The sequence below is a fragment of the Pelecanus crispus genome, chromosome 2 (assembly GCF_030463565.1).
Source record: "Pelecanus crispus isolate bPelCri1 chromosome 2, bPelCri1.pri, whole genome shotgun sequence".
Classification (NCBI taxonomy): Eukaryota; Metazoa; Chordata; class Aves; order Pelecaniformes; family Pelecanidae; genus Pelecanus; species Pelecanus crispus.
Window position 1 is genome coordinate 2,796,393 of NC_134644.1, and position 10,582 is coordinate 2,806,974.

Sequence of the window (10,582 nt, forward strand, 5' to 3'; positions counted from 1 at the left end):
ATGAGTCCCAGTATAAGCAGGCATTATAGTGAGAGACTGTCTGACACATATTATTGCTTCCATAATAATCTTCTATATCATAATGTCTTGTAGCCCATAGCTGGTCAACTCAGATAACTCCTAGTAAGGGTGAAGTTTTGCAAGGTCTTTTTTATTTGGTGTTAATCATAGTTTAAACATCCCCTCCTGCTTTCCTCTCTCCTGCCCTGAAGTCATCCTCAGAGCTCTTCCTGCACTACGTTTTTCATGACCAGGCAGTGAACCCAAACAGGGAACTGATCCAGCGGAAAAAATAAATTGTGATTTTTTTTTTTTTTTTCCCCTCAGTTCTTTTTCAGCTGGATCAGTTCCTTGGTCAGGTTCAATGAGTGGCCACACAAACATTTGTGCAGACAAAGTGTGTGTGTCAGGGCGGGGAGGGGATAAGGTTATGGATACAGGGTGCAGAAATGCAGAGATTTGGCCTACTGGCCAAGACCAGTAACACAAAACTTGTAACAACAGTCTCCTTACTTATCTGGGTGGCTTTCTCATGAATGACTGAAGAACTGGAAGGTTTCAAAGCTATTCTGAAGTCCTGGACTCAGAAAGACAGCGCCTACAATGAATGCACACATATACGCACGCCGGCACAAACGCACAGTGTGATCCTTTGTTTCCACTGAAATAATACAGTGCAGAAATGATGAATATTTCCTTATCTTGGCTGCCTTCCTGCAACTAGGGAAAAATTGGCTGGTACAGAAGGGAACACCCAGGAAAACATTTAGTGTATAGCCTGGTTATTCACTCGTAGCTGTACTATATATTTGTTGAGATCAGAAAGGTTTTCTCCAAAGGTAGAAAATAAAAGAATGAAATCAAAATTAAAAAAAAAAAAAAAGGAAAAAATGTCATTTATTTTCCCCCACGATATTGGGGCAGAAAAAGCCCAAACAAACAAAAGTCAACATCCTGCATCTACCAACAGAAAAGCAAAGAATTGAACAATAAGTTCTTTCTCTCCATATATATTTTGCAAGCCAGTGCTAGAGATGAGGGAACAGCCACTTAAAATTGAGTGGGAAGGGAGGAAAAAAAAATATCAGCCTAATAAAAGCCAGTGGGGTTAGATAAATTACTGAGAAAAGGGAGAGGCAATTTCTGTCTGTTTTAACGCCCACATGCCATAGGGAACAAGTGAAAATCAGCCCCAGGGATAATTTATGGTTGCTTTTTCAAATCTGTATCCAGGTCCAGAAGAACCTATGTACTAAAAAGTTAATCAATAACAAGCAAATTCCCACAGATTGTGGCAGAGATGGAAAAAAATGGCTTGGGAATTAAAATAATCTGCAGCGGACAGGCCAGACGTTAGCAAGCACTGTTGTTCTCTGCTGGCATTCCATGGAAGCAGGAGGTTCCATTACAAGATGTTCCCATGGCTACAAATACGACCTCAATCAGCACCGTTTCTACTTATCATTACACAGTTGCCAAAGATTCACTTGGCAAGGAAGACTGGCAAGTTCACTGTATAGTTACCCCTGGGCCTGAGCGTCTTGGTCCACTATATACATTCTTTACAATAAAGATCACTTCAAGAGGCCACCTCCACTAAGGCTCCAGATCATCTCATAAAAGCAGACTCCAAGGAAATTTGATGCCTTAGTCCAAACTCTTGTTCCTGTGTTTTGGGTGGATTCAGCCTGAGCAGACCAAAGTACTCAGCAACGGAGTCCACTACCAAACGCCCAGAGCCCGGCTCTTCCTAAGTATAGAGTGAACCTTGTATCTTAGATGAGTTCCTCCTAACTCTCCCACCTAACTCTGATGACTAGGTTAGGAATTCAGCTACACTAGCTCATCTGCAAGGAATGGAGACAGGCAGGTCTCTAGTTCAGATCCAACAGGGAGCTGGATCACCACCATTGGGTCTCTATCCATCCTCTCCATTAACAACAGGGGATTAACTCCATTGCATAAATGGAGATGTTGAAGCCAGCTGAGATGCAGTAGCCTTGCCTTTCTCCATTAACAACAGGGGATTAACTCCATTGCATAAATGGAGATGTTGAAGCCAGCTGAGATGAAGTAGCCTTGCCTTTCCCAGCATCCAGCAGCTGGCCAGAGCAGCTGAACCTCTTATAAGCCTGTACCACAGCCATGGGGTTCACCTCTTTTAAGGGCACTGTTCATCCTGCTCTTTTCAAATCTAAATGTGATTCTGTCATCCTTAGTGGACATGTCTCTCTGCTGCATGAGATGTGTCAATATGCAAGCTGGGGTCGCTAATACAACCTTCTGGCCCATGTAAACACTGTGTGTGCTTCTGTCATGGGTTAGCCCCAGCCAGCAGCTCAGCACCACGCAGCCATCGCTCACTGCCCCTGCCCTGATGGGATGGGGGAGAGAATTGGAGGAGTGAGAGTGAGAAACACTCCTGGGGTGAGATAAGAACAGGTTAATAATTGAAATAAAGTAAAATAGTAATGATAATAACTACAATAAAATAATAATATCCAAAGCAAGTGATGCCCAATGCAATTGCTCACCACCCGCCGACCGATGCCCAGCCCGTCCCCGAGCAGCGATTGCTGCTCCCCGGCCAACCCCCCCCCAGTTCCTATACTGCCCATGATGCCGTATGGTATGGAATGGCCCTTGGGGCAGTTGGGGTCAACTCTTCTGGCTGTGCCCCCTCCCAGTTTCTTGTGCCCCTGGCAGAGCATGGGAAGCTGAAAAAGTCCTTGACTGGCATAAGCAGTGCTGAGCAACAACTAAACCACCAGAGTGTTATCAGCGTTATTCTTCTCATCCTAAATCCAAACCACAGCACTATGCCTGCTACTAGGAAGAAAATTAACTCTATCCCAGCCGAAACCAGGACAGCTTCTCTGTGCCTTGTCTGTTCCTACAGAGTTTTCTACAGCTCTTGATATCGATTCTGGGCTCCATATCAGGAAGTCCATGCTTTAATTGTGACCTGCTTATTTATTTGAAAGCCCTTATACTGGTAAGTAGCTTCTCCATGTTCCTTGTTAACTTTTTGTCTAGGTTAGTAAGGAAGACTTTCTCTCAGGCTGTCATTCTGGTGGTTTTGCCAGCACTAAAATGACTGTAAAATTTTTGATAAAGGCTGTGCTCTGGAGGAGTCAACAAGTTTTATCAGCCATTATGTCAGAAAGACTTGCAGACAGTAAATGGTCTTTTATGGGGACCATAGCGAGGGAGAATTTTATAATACATGGACAACTTGTAAACAACACAGGTATCAAGCTAAGAAACAGAAGCATGTAGGAGAGACACACATTAGGACTGCTTCACCTCAGATACTGATTTTGTTCCTATCTCTTATTTTTCCAGGCAGCTGCTCAAATAATGGCACTTCATTGAAAGTTCCTTACTTCCACAAAAATGTCACTAATACTCGCAATTTAACAGTACAAGGTCACAAACAATTTATGCATGGTCCAGATGCAGGAGGCAGTGTTTATCCCATGGACAAAATGAGAAATGTGGGAGTTTGCTTCAAAATTTTCATGTTGCAAGCTTTGATAGTGGGGTTAGACCGCATCTGGAGTGCAAGGGATGAAATGGGATCCTCCAGCTGAATGAGTCTCCTCTTACGGGACTTGGAAATGAGGAAGGGGAGAAAGGGCTAGGGTTTCATTTATACCCCTCCAAAAGAGGACAGTAAGAGCTCTTTACGGCTTTTGCAAAGAGAAGTTCAGTCAGCTCTTTTCAACAACACTTAAATCTCTCTTGAGGCCCAAATAAATATATCAAAGGAATCCAGAGCCGGTCATTTACTTAAAATGATGTGTCTGCCATTTCATTCCCATTCACTTCAGCTAAGGGTTAGCCAAAAGCTGTCACAGCCCTGGCCCAGGACAGAAGCAAGACTTAGCAGAAGGCAGCGGCGTGTTTCCCTCCCTGGGCTGCTCCTGTCGCTCTGCTGAAGCGCTGGCATCGGGACATAGACCTATTGCATTTCACAAAAAGAACAGAGAAGCTATAAATCTTGACACGGTATATTTATTGAAAAATGAAGGTAATAACACTAATCCAGATAATGAGCTGTATGTTTCCCTGCCTCAGAAAACCTCTTAGCCAGCGGAAATAAATCCACCTGAAACTTAGCAGACTCACTGCTTTTAGTTCTTTTTTTTTTTTTAACCATCTTTCTCCTCATCATCACAAAACTCCCTTCCTCACATACTGCAGGATTTGGAAATGTGGGCATGAGAAGGGGGGGGTTGAAGAGGTGAAAGATATTACAGCCTCATTTTCCTGGGTGGAAACAGAAATCTCTCATTAAATATAGGGCTGTACATCCAAAGAAGTCACTCGGGTTCCCTTACGAGTCAGTAGAGATCTGAGCAACTTGGAAGTGGGAGCTAGTGGCACAATTTTATCTCATCCTAATGCAGTATTTAAAATAAAGGCAGGTACATTGCATTATGAATGTATCATTTTCTTTCCAGTACCAATAAAGCAGCTTTTAAACCAGTTCAGCTGTTCTTCTCTATTCTGTATATCTTAAAATTGAGGGGAGATGGAGAATCACTTTTTTGAATCTGTTGGGTCACAGGATCATAGCACGTGTATAAATCACCTTGATGGGCTAAGCCCTGTTTTCAATACCACAAACAACTATTGAGTTATACCATACAAAAAATATGGATAACTGTTAGGCTGAAACTCTAAATAATTTATTATAAGTGACTACAGGGTCCTACTTAAAGCTATCATAAACAAAGATATTTTCTTTTTTCCTCAGGATTGTAATCTATTGTCACATTATCCAGCTGTTTTACCATGCTCTGTCCCTCGGACCAGTCTCAGTCCCTAACATCTAGCTGGCCTGTAGCTGTCTCCAACCATTACTTTCTGCTGCCTCTTGCACGAAACTTTGGTAATGAAAAGTAGTTTATGACAATTATGTTAAAGAGTTACTTTTACTCCCAACAGGGAAGATTTAGCCCCAACTGAACCCTTGTGTCTTCTGAAAAAAATCTCATAGTAGGTACAACAAAATAAAACCAGCGTAGTCAGAACGGACACCTCAGGAAAGGATGCTAAGTCTCTGTCTGCTACAAATATCTTCATTTGTTTTCCAAGCAAGCTGAATGGTCCCGAGTAAAGTGCTCAGGGCTTTGGAAAATCAGAAATCTTACAAATTTATGGTCATTTTATGACCATAAACTGCCAAGATGACCGTGTCATTTGGCCTTCCTTGTAGGGTTATGCACAGTTCATTGAAGGATTGAAACTACATGATTGGCTACAATAGCAGAAGACAAACCAGCTAAGATATTCTTTCTTACGTTCTTATAACTTGAGAATGGATTTCATTGACTAAGTCTGCTCGCTCTAAGTCCATAATTTTTGTTTGGGTTATAACAACTTTTCAGGAACCTAAAATCCAATTTAATAACCATAAACCATGAGAATTCTCTATGTTTTGACACATACTTTTCCTTATTCTTCTTCCATCTGCAGGTACTTATTGATGACTTTAAAATCAACTTTTCATGTTCAGCTGTTGAAATTCTAGAGTTTGCGCTTTCATTATCAACAAATTTGCCACACTGCAAATCTTTCTTGGAACTTTTTGAGATCTAATGTTTTTCATGTCTGTGTTTCAAATTCTTAGTCTTCATGGCTCAAAATGGTATCACCACGACCTTCCCCTGACTTTACTTAACAAAATTACAGTCTGAAGTGTCTGTGAGATTTTGAACTTGTGTTTGTTTCTAATAACAATATTTTTTCCTCTATTTTAAAAGATGTATGTGTATGCATATCTATATGCTTGGAAAATGGTCTGATGCACTATTTAAAAATATCCTGGCTTTAAAACTTCCTTGCTTAGTCCAGAGTCCACACACTTAGGCAGACTTGTTCTCAAGCATTTTCATTTCTGTGCCAGTATTTACTGGTTATTCTCTGACTACTTCTCTTTATATATTTGTTTGTTTTGTATGAATGAACAGAAGCTTAATTCCAGAGAAGAGATAGCTTGGTCCTTCAGGGCATGGCCAGAATAGGACCATGTGTGTCATGAATGCAAGCGCACTCTTGAAGAGTTGTTTCTGTGTCTGTTAGGTTGGGTAGGGACCTTCTCAGCTGCAGTGCCTGAACTCCAGGTCATAATGGTGGAGGAGAGTCATTCACATCATCTCACTTAAAGCCCCTGACATTTGCGCCTTCAATAGGAGTTTTGGCTCTTTCTAGTCAATGAATTCTCCACATTGTAATTCTGCTCTGAGAAAGTGTGGGAATCCCACACTGGGTCACATCAGGGGTTCCTCCTGAAATGCTCTGTGTGCACCAACAGCCAGTAGAACATTATCTGGAAGAAGATGTAAGAAATTGGATAAAGAGATAAGATAACTGTTTGAAGGAAAAATGTTGCTTTCTTTTGTTCTTTCTTTCTTTCACTAGTTTAAGGATGAGTTTTACCCTGATGACTGAACAAAATACATTTCCTAAAAAATTCTTGTTCCTGAACATTGCAAATTTACAAAAATCAATATTGTTGTATACCTAAATATCCTGTATTTCACGCTTTTTTGTTATCTTATAGATAATCTTGTCTTATATTATTTTGAGGCAGGTGAATTCCATGGGATAAAAGTATATAGTTTATATTCAAGAAGTAATGGTTTTAAACTAAAGAAGAATAGATTTAGACTAGATCTGAGGAAGAAATGTTTTACAGTGAGGGTGGTGAGGCACTGGCACAGGTTGCCCAGAGAGGCGGTGGAGGCCCCATCCCTGGAAACATCCCAGGCCAGGCTGGACGGGGCTCTGAGCACCCTGGGCTGGTTAAAGCTGTCCCTGGCACTGCAGGGGCTGGGCTGGGTGGGCTCTGAAGGGCCCTGCCCACCCAAAGCATTCTGTGATTCTATGATTCTATAAAAATATTAGTGTTTAGTAATGCTATAGTTTGCTGTTCTGTGGGTTTTACTAAAATAGTCATGCCCTCCAGAAATAAATGCACATGTCTACAGTATTGTTTGTGTTCAATGTGCTTATATCCTTTGGAAGATGACCAGACAAATTTTTTCAACACAACAAATCTCATAGATAAATATATTTTTTCTTACACCTGATTTTTGGGGGAAGAAATCATATATATTGAGCAAAAGTTTTGGACCGTAAGGTTTTCCTATGGTAACTTGCTTTTGAACTCTTCTCTTCAAGTAATTGGCACTGCAAGGACTGATTTGACCACACCAACTCATTTTCTCTTCTTGAGAGAATGACTGAAGCTTTTCAGCAGAAAAATGGTGAAAGATTAAGGTTAATAATACCCTTTGAGATGAATTTTTGAATCACAAATACTATTCTGAATAGTTGTTATAGTGCCTCTATTTTTAAATATTGAATAAGACAACATAATGAAGAGCAATAAAGTATTATGTATTTGTATAAAATATAGCCACAAGTCTGGTTGTGTTCGGAGAGGGGTTTTTTATTGGTTAATTTTATACATTATTTATATATTTATGTGTCTGCTTATGCATCTACCAACTTTTATGCATTGATTTATTTGGTCAAATAACCTGTCTTATGACATAATGAGAAAAAGAATAATTATTTGTGTAATTTTAAGGAAGAAAAAGGCAGATTGAAAATCTGATTTTCTGCACAATTACACAGTAATTTTTTAAAAAATAACGTTAAATGATCTTTAAATAGTAAGCAAAATCCTTCTGCAAGCATACAAAGAGAGGGGGGAAAAAAAAAAAAACAAACCACCTCCCCTGCAAATGGTCCCTGTACGAGCTCAGACCCTCATCTCACTTATAACCTCTGTGTTACTAGCATAACGCAAGATCTGTAGTAATAACAAAAAGCAGTAATATCCCAGTCTTTCCTTGAGTTTTATTACTTGAATTCACATATTGGTCTGTCTGCAGGGCTGCTCTGTCAACACATGGAGAGCAAAGCCTCTATTAGAAGAACCAGGGAGGGGCATATTCTCTTATTTTATTATTACTGTTATTATTTTTGACCACAGCCGTCAGAGGGAAATCATTAGAGGAAATCAATTCAGGATGTGAACAAAGCAAATATTTTTAATAACAGACTTTTTATGACTCATTGTTCTCACCGGTTGCTCTGGCTGCATAGGCTGTTTGTCAAAGGAAAGTTCACCTTCAGCTATAAAAAATTAAAAAGTCTATGAAAGTCTTCATGGCGTCATCCTGAAAAACACATTTGGCAGTCACCTAGAGGTGAGGCTGGTTCCAAGTATTCTGGGGGGAAAAAAAAGGAAGAAAAAAAGAAAGGAGTTCTTTCTAGGTTCACTGTGTATCCCAGCCTGCAAGAAACGCTCTGCATTCACAGAGCCACTTCTCCTGACGCTTCAGCTTGGCTTTTGCAGATGACATTGCTTATCTAGTCGCGTCATGAGGCATGTCCCACAGATCTCCTCTTGTCCGTGGTCATGCGCTAGCTTTTTCACATCCCTGGATTGCAATGAAGTGAACCCTGAATGAGAACAGGGTAAAGCCTGATACGTAGATCAAGCAAAAAAAGGTAATACACTAAATAAATAATTATATCTACAGAATAGTCAAAAAGACCATTAAAATTAATAAGAAACAATGCCATTTTAATATAGATATAGAGTTCCTAAAAAGGACAAAATAAAGTTATGCGCCCTGAAGCCAAAAGACTATTATGATTCTCTATCCCAGCATATATATATATTTATCTGTAGCATTTGCTAAAAAAGCAGGAAAAAATTAATGTGTTGGGAGATACTGGTCAAGAAACAGCATGTCTCCAGGCTCAACTGGCTGTTTATCTCCCAGCTCTTGAGGTACAAGGTCTGTCAGCTGCTGATCAAACATGGCATTTTTCCATGTATGTTTTTAGATTTTTTAATCTATGGGCAAAGAAGTAAAAGAACACCTTTTATTTTCCTACCAAAACCAAAGATTTGCAGCCTTTTGGTTAGAAGTAACAAGTCTGACCAGAAAATCTCAGGTCTGTTTGATAAATAGTGGAAGCAGAGCAGACGTGAAACCTATTAAAAATTTGTTGTGAACAGCCATGAAAGAGTCGGAGCAAAAGAAAAGGAGGTATGAAATGTCTTCTGACCAAGAGGATGTGAAATAACTAGCTTCATGAACCTGCAGTGCTTGATTCATTTGCAATGACTTGGTTCTGTATTTCTCACATCCTGTCTGAATACATTAACTATTGTCTATTTTTTCTCACACTTTTTCTTCCCATGCTGCCAATCAGACATTCCACCCTCAACTGAATAAATTAAAATAGAGCTGAAACTGGTATATATGCTAGAGAAAAAAATATGTTTTAATTAACTGGTATTTTTAGACTTCTTAAATAAATACATAAACCCAGTATTTCAAGCTCAGTTCAGAAGTGAAGCATACAAGGACACTCTAACTAAACCGAATTTAATTTTCCTTTCCATTGGAAATTGAAATTGTCTGTGGAAATCAAATGCTTATAACAAAACATCAAAAGTTTTGTGAAAATCTCTGTCTTCTGTCATGAAATGTGGTTTTGAAATGAATATCTTGATAGAAGTGCTGCATAATTTAAGTTTTTTGGATGGCATATCTGAGTTGGATACTTGCCTCCACTGATGTACGGAATAAAAAGGAGACCGAACATTTGAAAGACGAGGAGGAAGAAGTGAAATAACTGGGGGAAATGAACTTGACAGAAAAGGAGGAAAAAAAAAAGGTTTTAAATCCATAGAAAGACATGATGGTCAGGATAATAGAGGAAGATGTACAAAACCAAAGACGGAAAATGTTTCTGAAGTAATACAGAAATTATTGCAAGACTGGAAAAAGAAGTTTGTGCTGAGAAGAGAATCTAAAAAGAAATTAATACCAGATCAAGAGAAGAAAGAGAAACCAGAAGAGAGAGACATATGAAAAGGAGGACAGAAAAAAAAGCCAAACAAATCTTTGGAAAAAAAATTATGAAACAAGAGATTGATCATGCCACTGGGCTAAGATCCTTTGCCTACTGCATCTGAATAATTTCCCTCCAGGACTTCATTTTTAGAAACAAATTTATTTTCTTAGCTCTTTGTGGCTGAGAGGCTGAAAGCAGGGAGGGGAGACCTTAACCATCTGAGTCATACACAAATGTGAGAGCTAAGGGCTGAAAGGAATTTCATCTCTGATCCTTTGGGGCGTGGGGGAAGTCTCCCCATTGTCTAGTTTAAATAACATTCACTAAAGGAAAATAAAATACATCAGCTCCTGTTTGTTAAATGCTCTAATAAGGTCCCCTCCTTGGGTAACAGCGTGTGTAATGTTCCTTTGTAGTCACAAGCTGCGACATGCAGGCTCGTGAAGTGCCTCTCACAATTCATGGACGAGGTTCAACCGAGGGGAAGGTCTGGGCACGCGTGTGTTCTCAATGACTAGCGCCAAGCCCTGGTTCATGGGGTGTAAAGGTCTTGTGCGGGGGAGTGCTACCTGTTGTGTCTCAACACTTGCCACTAGAGCAGAAAGAGAAAGCTTTTACCCTTCCTGAATTGCATGGTCTCTTCGAGGGTACCAAAAGGGGACATGGTAGACGCTTCCTCACTGTATCA